Below are 12,159 nucleotides of genomic sequence, written 5' to 3' on the forward strand. Positions count from 1 at the left end.
TTAAAATCAATTAATGTAATATATTAATAGAATAAAGGATAAAACCACATAATCATCTCAATAGACGCAGACAAAGCATTTGACAAAATCCAATTCATAATAAAAATTCTCAACAAACTTGAAAGAGAAGAGAACTTCCTCATTGTGATAAAGGGTATCTGTGAAAAACCTACAGCTAAGTAGTTTGAAAAAATGCAAGAATGTCAGCTCTTGCAACTTCTATTCACAATGTAGTGGAGGTTCTAGCCAGTACAATCACAAGAAAAGGAAAAGACATCCAGATTAGAAAAGAAGAAGTAAAATTGTCCATATTTGCAGACAACATGGTTCTGTAGAAGATCAGAATACACACACTTATGTGCATACAAACATGCACGCAAACTCGCTATTAAACAATTTAAGCAAGGTTGCAGAATACAAGATTATGAAAATAAATTGCATTTCTATATACAAGAATGAATCATCTGAAAATAAAATCAAATTCAATATTACTAAAAAGTATATAAAAATAAATTTAGCAAAAGAAATGCAAGATTTGTACAATAAAATTTTCAAAATATTGCTGAAGGATATCAAGTATGATCTAAAATGGAGAGACAGTCCATATTCATTGATTGGAAGACTCGATATGTTAAGATGCAAGTTCTCCCCAAATTGATCCATAGATTCAACTTGATTTCTATAAAAATTCCAGCAGGCTTTTTTTGCAGAAATTGACAAGCTGTACCTAAAACGTACATGGAAATCAAAAGACACAGAATAGCCAAAATTTTTTAAAAAGAACAAAGTTGAAGAACTTGCATCTCCCGATTTTAAAGCATTATAATCTACAGTTATCAGAAGTTTGGTACTAGCATAAGGATAAACATAGATCAATGGAACAGATTTGAGAATTCAGAAATAAACCCTTATATTTGTGGCCAGTTGATTTTTTACAAAGGCAGCCTGATAGAAAATGAGAATTTTCAACACATGGTGCTGGGACAATTGTATATCTGCATTAAAAAAAAAAATGTAGACTCTTATCTCACACTGCATACAAAAATAATTAAAAATGGATTAGAGACATTAATGTAAGAGCTAAAGCTATAAAACTTTTAGAATAAAACAGGAGAAAATGTCAAGACCTTGGGTTAGGCAAACATTTTTTAAACCCAACCCAAGAAGTATGATCCATAAAAGAAAAAAATTAATAAACTGGACTTACTCAAAATTCAAAATTTGGGAGTAAAACTGGGTGAAGGATACATATAACCTCTATAATATCTTTGCAATTTCCTGTGAATCTTTACTTAAAATGTCTTTAAAAACAACTTTACACCCAAATGATACCACTAAGAAAATGAAAACACAAGCCAAGGACTGGAGAAAATATTTGTAAATCACATATATGGGGGAAAAAAAGAAAGAACTTGTATCCAGAATATAAAAGAACTCTTATAACTCAATCAAAAGACAATCCAATTTGTAAATGAGCAAAAGATTTCAATACACGTTTTTTCAATGAAGATATACAAATGGCTCATAAGCTCATGAAACGATGCTCAACATCATTCATTAGTCAATAGAGACATGCAAATTAAAACCACAAGGAGTTAGGGCCGGCCCGGTGACTCAGGCAGTTAGAGCTCCATGCTCCTAACTCCAAAGGCTGCCGGTTCGATTCCCACATGGGCCAGTGGGCTCTCAACCACAAGGTTGCCAGTTCAATTCCTCGAGTCCCGCAAGGGATGGTGGGCTCCGCTCCCTGCAACTAAGGTTGAACACAGCACCTTGAGCTGAGCTGCTGCTGAGCTCCCGGATGGCTCAGTTGGTTGGAGTGTGTCCTCTCAACCACAAGGTTGCCGGTTCGACTCCTGAAAGGGATGTTGGGCTGTGCCCCCTGCAACAAGAAAACAGCAACTGGACCTGGAGCTGAGCTGCGCCCTCCACAACTAAGACTGAAAGGACAAAAACTTGAAGCTGAACGGCACCCTCCACAACTAAGATTGAAAGGACAACAACTTGACTTAGAAAAAAAGGCCTGGAAGTACACACTGTTCCCCAATAAAGTCCTGTTCCCCTTCCCCAATAAAATCTTTAAAAAAAAAACACCACAAGGAGTTACTATTTTACAGCCACCAGGATGGCCATGATCAGAAAGACAGACAATAACAAGTGTTGACAAAAAATGTTAACAGAAATTCTCCTACATTGCTGATGGGAATGTGAAGAAGTACACTTTGGAAAACAGTTTTGCAGTTTCTTAAAAGGTTAAATATAAATTTTTCATATGACCCTGCAATTCCATACCTACCTATTCAAGAGAAATAAAACATGTTCACACAAAGATTCGTACATTAATGCTCATATCAGCATTATTCACAATAGCCACAAAGTGGAGAGAGCCCAGATACACATCAACTGGTGAAGGGATAAACAAAATGTGGTATACCCATAATGGAATACCAATACTAACAAAAAAAGTGTAAAATACATAATGCATTTTACAATATGAATAAACTTTAAGTACACGCTAAGTGAAAGAAGCCAAACGCAAAGATTACATATTAAAATATTCTATTTATATGAAATGTCCAGAAAAGGAAAATCTATAGTGACAGAAAAGTGATTCGTGTTTGCTTAGGGTTGGGGTAAGAATGAGGATTAACTGTAAACAGATATGAAAGATCTCATTGGAGAGAAAAGAATGCTCTAAGACTGGATATGTTGATGGTTGCACAACTAGGTAAATTTACTAAAAATCATTGAATTGTATACTTAAAATGGGTGAATTTATGGTATGTAAATTATACCTCAATAAAGTTATTTTTTAAAGAGAAAAAAGTCACTTTGATCAAATTTTTGTATTAACTTTTCTTGTTTTTTCCTTACTATAAAATTAAGATATATTCATCATAGAAATTTTAGAAAATACAAAGAAACTATTAAAAAACAAAATTCAACTGAGTAAATCTGAGAATCTAATTGGCTTTACTCAGTGAATCATAAACCAGGTAGCATCCCATCTGGCAAATAGAAAGGAGCTCTGAGGAGAAAGGAGCTCCTAGGAGCTGTACAAAATTGAAGGCTTTTATAGGAAAAGGGGACAGGGACATGGAAAGAGCAGATTACCTCATCTTTCTCTGCAGGACAGAAGGGATCTATCAGGCGGATTGTCTCACTACTGCTGACCAGAAAATTCCAAATTGACTGGTTAAAGATTACATTCCTGGTAGAGGCTGAAATTGCAATTAGTTTAAGTCTTGGTTTGGTGACATGGGCTTAGCACAAGTGACTCCATTTTAGGCCTGTTGTCTCTTTTTTTTAATAGTACAAAAAGAAGAGAATTTAAACCACCCATCTTTCCACCTTCGGATAACCATTTTTGACATTTTGGCTAGGTCCTTACTGTTTTTTCTTGTTTGTTTTCTATAGGAATTTAAGCTGAAAAACTGAAACACTCCCTACCTCTCACCCTAGACAAAATCTGGTGTTCATTTACAACAATCCTTTCAAAGCTGCAGTTGAAATCTTGGAAATGCAAAGGAAGAGCCTGAGCTCAATCTGTATGTAAGGAATGGAAAGAGTTGTATGGTTCCAAATAAGAAAAGATGGGGCTCTGAGAGGGAGAGTACAGAGAGAGTCCTAGCTTGAGTTATTTCCCACCAAAACAAAACAAGACAAAAAAACTACACACCAGAGCCTGAAACAAGGACTTGTGTGCAGGTAATTTGAGAGATGATCCCAGAGAGCAGCAGTGAGAAAGCTAAGAGGGTGAGAAAAGGAAGGTGCAAAAGCTGGTATGAAATACCCGTATGTTGTCAAAGTTGTCACTGTGACTTGATTTGTCCAGAACCTCCTGAGAAGCATGCAGAATGCATTCCTGGAGCAAAGGAAGAGGGGCATTTACCCACTAGGTCCTGACAACCATTAGTTGAATGTTGCCCTGGGGATGTTAACTCCCACACTTATGAGATGTGCTTGTATCAGCGAACAGAAAGAGTTCGTCCCCCCTCGCTGCTAGCACAGCCAAACACTAAACACTGAAAATTGCAATAAAGAAAGTTCGGCTATTATGAATGGCGCCAACCAGGAGAATGGGAAGCTAATGCTCAAAAGCCCAAACTCTTCGATCCAGGGTTTGGGGAGAGTTTTTAAGAGATTATGGAGAACAGGTACTTGGTAGCACTGGTAGGGCAAGTTTTAACTGGAGGACCTTGGAGCTTGGCCCCTTATGGTAAGGGGCGTCAGCCCGGGATCTTCCTGGAGATGCCCTTTGCTTTTGAAAGGGTTTAAGTATTCACTTCCCATTTTGTCCCAGTCCTTTAGTTCTGGTGGAAGGGGTGGGGGACAAGACTTTGGTTCCTGGTATAGCTGGAAGTCAATGTTCTTTCTCTGCACGTGCTTTGACTGCATGACTTGTGGTTTTGGTCTGTTGTCTCTGAAAAGCAACTCAATATCTCATTAAACCAAATGGGACCATTTTGAGCTGGTTCTGCAGTTACACTTGGCCAAGCATATTTATTTGCAGCGGAAAATGAAAAAACACAGCACATTAAAGGTAATATTGTTAGTATGAGCTGACATGGAACTGTCTGTAGCAGTTACTGCCAAAATCAGAAGTGGGCTTATTGCGAGTGCCTGTGAAGGACAATCACCACATTTCAGTCTCTTCCTGCAAGTCAAGGGGACATTCACCCCTCCGCAGGGCCCTACATCCCTGCGTGGTACTTGTGACGCAAGTGGGGAACAAAGTCCTGGCACACAGATACACATAGAGTGAGTAATAGCTTTATTTGGGAGCCAATATCCCTCCAGAGGCCAATGCTCTGGTAAGCACAGGAGGTTATACAGAATAGAATAGAATTTAATAATGAACCAAGTCCCAGAGTCAATTGAGGTGGTGAAGGTCCCTGGTTCAGGAGAGGCGACTGGGCCCACGCCGGGTCTGAGGCAAGCTGGTCTTGCAAGGAGAACTTTGGAGAGTCCTGTGTGGCGGCTTGCCACTCGCAGAGGACTCTGTCGGATAGTGTCTCATCCAGAGGCTCGTGGAGGGTCTTAGCTGAGTGTCCAGACTGCTCCCAGCATCGCTCTGGAGTTCTGCTTTTGTCCTCTTTTCCTTGGACTCGTTTACTTCTTAGGTGGTAACCAGAAGTTGTTTGCCAGAGTTTTTTACCTCTTAGGTGATAACCAGAAGTTGTTTTGGTAAAGGTGCTTATCATTCAATTTTGTTATGCTCAGATTCACACAAAACATGTTTTTTACTTCACTCTTATCAGTCTCACACATGTGCAGCCATAATCCTGTCCCTACTAGTAAACAACTTGTTTTGCAAACCTCAATCCAACATATATAATACATTTTATATGCTCTATACAGGGCTGAAGAAATGTGACAAATGGCACGTGCCTGGACCAAAGCACCACGGTAAGAATGTAGAGCTCAAGTAGTAGAAATCACCAGAAGACGTTTTGAAAACAGAGGTATAATTTCCTTTTTCATTGAATCTAAGATGCCACTGATTGTAAAATGTACCATTACTTTATATACCACTAAGAAATAAAAGACACCGCCTTCAATTGTAAGGCACATCCTTATTTCAGAGATATTAAAATGAAATCTATGTAACTTTAGTAACAATTATCACCCTGATATGGGCCAACAAGTAGACCCCCACACACACTGAAAAGCTTTGTTTTCTTTCCTATAGAAATTTTTAGTTTCCTTCTCCTTAAGTTTCCTTTTCCCCAGTTTTTAGCTCCTATCCCTGTTTTAGACAATTACCCTAAAACTTGTTGTCATGCAGAGTGACATGTGGGGTCTCGGGTCCCTCTCCCCACATAAGAACACAGGATATGGTGAGGCCAAAAAGGAACACCCATGGAGACATAGGGGAGTCATACCACTATATTCTCGCTGGCGGCTGGGTTGGAGACACAGGAAGCAGGAGACACACTATCTGCAACCTGCCATCCACTTCTCTCTGCCAACCAACCTCACTTGCTAGCTGTAATCCGCCATGCTAACTGCAATCCACGCTTGCTAGCTCAGCCGCCATCTTCTTGCTAGCCCCCATTTTCTGCTAGCGTAACCACGACAGTTATATTCGTGGCCAACGGCTCACTGGTTATAGCTGACGGCCAACTAGCCACAGCTGATGGCCATCCAATCACAGTTGATGGCCATTTACTACCTGGGCCAGCACCTTTCCACGTGAGGCCGAGAGCCTGGAAACTACACTCCTGGATCTGTCCCCACACTGCACAACCCACAGAATGCGACTGCCGAAAAGACCTCCCCTCTCCGCCCAAAACTTCCCCTTTTCATTGTAATTATCTACACCTATGAGGAACAAATGGGTACAAAATACCCAACTAGATCAAACTGGCCACTCAGACCTGCACAACGTAAAGGCCACAACGACCTTCATTTCACCTGGGCCTCATTATACCATCATTACAATATCATACATATGCCCGGAAGTTCATTAATATCATTATAACAGACTGAATTCTGGGAAGGAACATGCGCAGTCTAAAAAGATGAGGTAATAGCCTCTTGTCAATCAATTGGTCTCACTCCCAGAAAGGAACAGCCCATTCTAGACAAAAAAAGGGATAAAAACTCTAAGTCCTCGTCAGTCAGGGCCTCTTGAGCTTTGCCTTTGCTCGGGTCCGCTCCAAACCCTTTGGAGTGTACTTTCTCTTCTAATAATGGCCCTTGAGCCATAGTCTGCTGCTCGGGTCAGCTTTTATTTCTTTAAAGTGTACTTTTTCTACTAATAAACTGCTTTTTCACTACTTTACCTCGGTATCTTGTTCAATTCTTTGCTCTAGATGCCCAAGAACCTGGACACTGGGCCAAGAAGGGCCTGCTTTCCAGTAACAGCCCCAATAAATTTTAATTTAAGAAAAGAAAAGAGAGAGAGAGATTAAAATGTGAAGAGTTCATGTCTTAGTTTTAAATTGTATCTGTATTTCATGAATTCTATTTGCATTACTCTAATGTAAATGCCTCATCTCCATAAACCTTTAATAAAGTCTGCTAAACACAGAACACTGATTGATTCATTTTTGTGTGGAAATTAAGGGGAATCGCTGAGTTTCACATCTGAATCAGTGTGAACGGAAGAGTGACAGAAGAGTGACATGCTTTGGATATGAAGATAATCACTGTTGGAAGAAACAGTATCTTAGAACCAAGTCTAGCCCTGAGTCTCAGGAATCTGAAGAAACTTTGAGAACTTTAGACTTTATTCAATTCATAGAATGGGGTTTGAGACTGTTTTAACAAGATCTTAATAGACAGGGAGAGTACTTTTAAAAAATATATAATACTAGGTTCAAATAAACAGACTATTTTATGTCCTTTTCCTCTTAATTACATAACTTGACCATTTTTTTTTTTTTAGTTTCAGGAGTACAAAATAATGTAATAGTTAGACATTTACACCCCTCATAAAGTGATAACCGCTCTCCCCCACTCTACTGCCCCTTTGATATCATATATAGGTGTTACAATTCCATTGACTATTCCTTATGCCGCACTCCACATCCCATCACACACACACACACACACACACACACACACATATACATACCGACCAATATATATATATATATATATATATATACATATATGTTATTGTTGACATTCAATATTATTCAGCTTCAGGTGTACAGTGCAGTGGTCAGGCATCTACAATGTACATGAAACATTTGACCACTTTTTTAATTGACTAGAAACTAAAATCAGTTTGCCACAGGCCTGGGTCTTAGAAAAATAAATCTGATCATGTGCTGATCATCCTATCTGTAAGCCTTCTTTCAATAAATCTGACATTCTTAAACCTTTTTATAAAATAAAAAGTAATGATTAATACAGAACATAATGTACCTAAGAACAGCTTAGTTGTCTCAGGCCTTGTCACGTTTAAGAAACTGAAGGACTGCCCCTTTGTTTTCTAAATTCCTTTGGTCTTGTTTCCTAATATTTTGACTCCTGAAAATATACTGTGGATGTTTCAGGAGGTAGCGTGATGTGATGAAATCAGGAGAATTATTTTTGGGGATATGCAATCTTGCTTGAATCTTATCCCATAACCCAAAACTTGTCCCATAACCAAAGTACACATCACAAGAGATGGGTGCTGTGGACTGAGCTTTCGGAGGTTCATTTTCCTCACATATAAAATGCAAATGAAAAGAAACAGCTACTTCATAGGGTAGTTGTACAGATTAAGTGTGATAATGTAAAGCTCTCAGTAGTAACTGGCACTGGAACATGATAGCTAATAAGTATTATTTCCCTTCTCACGCTTCATGCACCCACCATTCACTTTACCTGCATCCTCATGCACACACGCAAACATGCACACATCACCTGTCAGAAAGAAACAGGATCTTTCCTTCCTACAAGAATTAAACCCATCCTGTTTTAGATAATTTCTTTTCCTGTAATGTGTAACCTCATTGTTCACTCCGAAAAATAAAAACATCACTGCTTTTCCTACCATTCTTTCCGGCACTTAGACATATGTAGCTTTTCCCCCTATCTTCTCTCAACACATGGGCTTTATAGTTGAAGGGAAAATGTCAGGTCATAGGTAAGCCTGTTTTAAACACTTTCTTTTGTTGCACAAAAGAAATCCAATTTCACCTAGTTCACAAAAAATAGCAATTCACAGTCTGCAATTTTGCTAAATCTATTGATAATTGTTTCTGGACACACAAAACCCATATAGCAGAACAAAACTATCTACTCACATTTGAAGGCATGCTCAAAATTCAGCCTTTGACTTTTCTTCCAATAGTCATGGGTTTACTTGTGGATGGGCCCTCATCTCCATGAGCGGACACTGTTTTTTGTCTAGGACCTAAATTAAGTATATCTCACAGAGCTTAACTCAGGAATCTAGAAAGTGAAAACAGTCAAAGGTATAGGCACTGGAAATCATCAAATTTGGGGTAAGATATCTGAGACTCCCCCGCCCCCAAAGAGCTCCTCAATTGACCTACAAAGGAAGTGCTTTCTCCTTCTGGCTCTAAGAATGCAACATAGTCTGCAAGGTATTTTAGAACCACTAACTCTTTTTTTTTTTAAGCCAAGTGACAAAACAACAACAACAGATACTTTTGTTGGAGATATTTCCAGAAATATCTGGATATCAGAAATACCAAAAAACAGGTAGAGCTGTTTCCAGGAAGCTGTCAGCTAGCATATTCTAAACACAATGCCTTTTAAAACCAGAGGCACATATAAGGCAGAGCCTTGGGCCTTACAAAGATGCCTGGCAAAAAGAGGGATAAAAGCAAAGGGCAGAGGAGAGGAGGACCTCTGCTTGGCTGGTCGGGGAAACCTTCACAGAAAAAGCTAAGGCTTGAAGGACAAAAAGAATTTCAATACACAAAACTGAGGAAGGACACTCTCCTCCTAGCATGTGAACATGGATTTGTTGGAAGTTACCTCTGAAGGCCAGAGTGCTGAAGGTCACATAGCAGGCATAAGTCAGAGTCCTTAAACTCTGATGGGTAAGAAATGCAACTTAATTTTCTGTATTTTAATTTCTACTCCAGATTCTCACAAAGCTCAGGTAGTAGAAACTTAATTTTAGTCATTGCTGGGTGCCCCTCTTTCTCCAAAGTTGTACCTAACTTCCATAGAGTAAATAATACCAGGGTGTCAAGGGAATCTAACCCTCGGTGATTATCACAGATTCTGACATCTGCTGAGATGTTCATCACTCCCTTTTGGTCCCTGACTAACTGTCCACACAGTTGCTATTGAGCAGGCCCTCACTCCTGTCCACAAAGCCCTTTTAGGAGTATGGCTCTCTCCACAAACATGGTTGACATTATTGGTGGCTGCTCCAGGATCCATGTGATCCCTCTCTGTGTGTAGTGTGATTGGAGTGAAACTGACATAAACCACCACCCCTCCCAACCAGTTCCACTGGTGTGTCCTGATTGGCTCAGACATAATCCCACCCTTTTTGCCTTAATGGCAAGTCCTTAGTCACAATTGTTTTTTTAGGGGGAAGCACATGACTGACGTCGGTGCAAACTGAAGCCCAGGAGTAATTTTCTATGGTTAGGAAAAGAAGTTCTCTTTCTGAACAGGCAGAAGTGAGACCTGGAATTGATAGAACCACTTTGCTATTAGGAAGGAAGCCAGCCTGAGGACAAAGCCAACACCCATAAGAGAACAGCAATGGAGCCAGTGCCGGACTGAATCACTCCCACCTCTGAACTTTATTACTGAGTCAAGAAAATCCATTTATTGTTTAAATCCATTTGAATTGGAATTTTCTTTATTACTTCAGACACAAGCATTCTAATGAAGCTAGCCTACTTCAGTAATATTCCTGGGTATATTGTTTTTCTGGACTCATTGAAGATCAGAGAATTCTGAGAGGTTTTTCAGGTCTTATTTACTAGATATATCACATCACCATTTTTTTTGCTGTCTTGCTGCCTCCTAGGGCTCAAGCCAAAAGAGCCCTATATCTCACAAGCAATCTGCGTTTGTTGGTAGGGATGTTGACCTATACCCCATCCCTAGAACTCAGTCTGGTGGGAAATCAGGTTTCCATGACCCACTCAACAAGAAAGTTCTCACTGGTTTCCCTCCCATCTTTACCTCCTCCTCTGCCCCGACGTTTCCTTTCCTAGATGGGGAAGGAGAGTGGGTACTAGTTGTAGGAGGGCAGCCAGCTCATTCTGTACCTCCAAATCAGTTGTGTCTCCTCTGGGTCCTCTTCCTTTTCTTGGCTGAATTGTTGGTGGGCTGGGGAGTGAAGGCCAAAGAATGACAGAAAAAAACAGAAAGGGAAGGGAGAACCATCACATGGCAGTCCTCCCTGGTCATAGCAAGATCTGAATCAGAAATAAACACCGTATAAATATTGACTTTCAAATTTATATTTGAAACCCAGAACCCCTGAACTACAGATTCATATATTCAACTCTCTACTCAACACTTCTGCCTGGATGCCTAACAGTCATCTCACACTTCCTTTATCTAAAATAGAAATCATTCTAGCAGTTTCCTCCATCTACATTTGTCACCATAGCCCTGAATGTTCTCCAGACCATGATTTGTATTTGAAGTCCTTGAGGGGTACCTTCTGTGGCATGGCCTAGGCAGACTCCTCCTAGAAATAGAGGTTGTATGGTACCCTCAGGCATCTCTGCTGTTGTCACCACTAAACCTTGCCTTCCTGCCTATGCTCTCATTACACTTGTCCCTGCAGGGCTTTGCCTATAGGATCCTAGTATCCAGGAGTACCCCCTCAATCTACCTTCTGCACACACAGTAGTTGACAGTGAACTTTTATATAACCACTGACTGATTAGGGTACAGTCCCTAGAAAATGGAGAAGTATAGACCAATAGTGAATTTCTTACTGCACAGGGTTTCCAGTCTGATACCTGTTCCAACACTGCAGGAACAGATTCTGGTTTTGTGGGGGCCTGAGGCCTATCCAACTGAATAGCCTCTTTAAGAAAAACAATACAGGGGCAGCTAAATGGCTCAGTTGGTTAGAGCGCAAGCTCTCAACAAGGTTGCTGATTCAATTCCGGTATGGGATGTCGGGCTGCGCCCCTTGCAACTAAAGAGTGAAAATGGCGACTGGACTTGGAGCTGAGCTTTGCCTTCCCCAGCTAGACTGAAGGACAACGACTTGACTTGGAGCTGATGGGCCCTGGAGAGACACACTGTTCCCCGATATTCCCCAATTAAAAAAAAAAAAGAATAACAATACAATATTATAAACAAAAAAATCAGGTGCAAAGTAAACACTTATTTAGAACAAGAAAAGAAACCAAATTGTAATTTTTAAAAGCTGACAAATTCCACAAATATTACTATATACAGATAAATAATATTAATTTCCATATAAATAATAAAAAATTCAATTTATTGTCAGATAAATAATTAATTCTTATAATATTAGTAAAAACACTTAATAATATTTTAATGTTTAATATGTTAATTTTAAATTGACATACTATAAAATTAACTTTGCTTTGGTGTATAGTTTATGAATTTTAACAGGTATACCTTCTTGAAAGTAGTAACACAAGGTACAGAATAATCAACCAAATTCACTCACACTGTTCCTCTGTAATCAAACCCACCTCTCAACCCTAAGCCCCGGAAAATATGGATTTGTTC

At 39.5% G+C, this 12,159-nt stretch overlaps 1 long non-coding RNA gene across 1 annotated transcript; it reads right to left on the bottom strand.

Annotated features, from left to right (window-relative positions):
- Positions 1-4,757: 4,757 nt before the first annotated feature.
- On the bottom strand, positions 4,758-11,802 carry LOC141572183 (uncharacterized). Its single transcript, XR_012497394.1, has 2 exons — positions 8,748-11,802; positions 4,758-5,160 (listed from the first exon to the last, which is right to left on the bottom strand). It is a non-coding gene; the product is annotated as an uncharacterized LOC141572183 (long non-coding RNA).
- Between the last annotated feature and the right edge of the window lie 357 nt (positions 11,803-12,159).

The sequence above is a fragment of the Rhinolophus sinicus genome, linkage group LG06 (genome assembly GCF_036562045.2).
Source record: "Rhinolophus sinicus isolate RSC01 linkage group LG06, ASM3656204v1, whole genome shotgun sequence".
Lineage (NCBI taxonomy): Eukaryota > Metazoa > Chordata > Mammalia > Chiroptera > Rhinolophidae > Rhinolophus > Rhinolophus sinicus.